Here is a 1,002-nt window from a genome sequence, read left to right on the forward strand (position 1 = left end):
GAGAACTTTAACAGCACAATCTAGGCAGGACAATTACTGACCAAGAATCATCAGGAATAAATGTTTAGGTCACCATGCCAGGGAAAGAAATACTACCGCGAAAGTGCTTGCTGTAGGCAAAGGGAATAGGGAATGAGTAGTGCAAGAAGATCATAAATACCAGCCTTGCCCACATGACCAGTTACTGAAATGAGGACTATAATTGTCACAAATGTTGTCTCCTTTTTAGTTATTGATATGTGTCTGTATACATATGCACACACACATATTTATATACATACACATAGAAAATATCTTTGTTTTTTTCTCTCATATCATAAGATTTATTGACTTTATATCATAGATAGCTTTTAAATACTGTTAATTTTACATCACAGTACTTCAGTTGCCAGATTTCAAAGAGAAGAGTAAACATTACCTAAAGACTTAACCTGCTCTTCCGGAGAAGATGTTCATGAGCTGACAGTTAAATGCAAGATAATTGCATCATGTTAGCCAGAATTATGACTTCTTTGTCTTTATTTTCAGTCATTAACTATGGTTTAGAAGGTGCATATGGGTGCTAAGTTGACAATGGGGAGACCTGTGATGGATGTTTTTATGTGTTACTTTGACTTGGCCATGGGATGCCTAGATACGCGGTTAGACATTCTTTCTGGGTGTGTCTTAAGCCTGTTTCGAGAAGAAAATCACACTTGAATTAGTGGACTGAGAAAGGAGATGGGCCTCCCCAATGTGGATGGGATTCATTCAATTCACTGAGGGCCTGAATGGAACAAAAAGGCAGAGGAAGTTTGAATTTATTGTCTTCCTGACTAATTGATCTGGGTCATAGTTCTTCTCCTCCCCTTGGTGCTCCTAGTTGTCAGGCCCTCAGATTTAGGCAGGAATCTATACCATCAACTCTAAGGCTCTAAATTTTTTCTTTTTTGGGTCTCCAGCTTGAAGATTCCAGATTGTGGGATTTTTTTTTTAGCCTTCATAATATCATGGGCAAATACC

This window comes from Propithecus coquereli, unplaced genomic scaffold, assembly GCF_000956105.1.
Source record: "Propithecus coquereli isolate 6110/MARCELLA unplaced genomic scaffold, Pcoq_1.0 Scaffold1231, whole genome shotgun sequence".
Taxonomy (NCBI): Eukaryota; Metazoa; Chordata; class Mammalia; order Primates; family Indriidae; genus Propithecus; species Propithecus coquereli.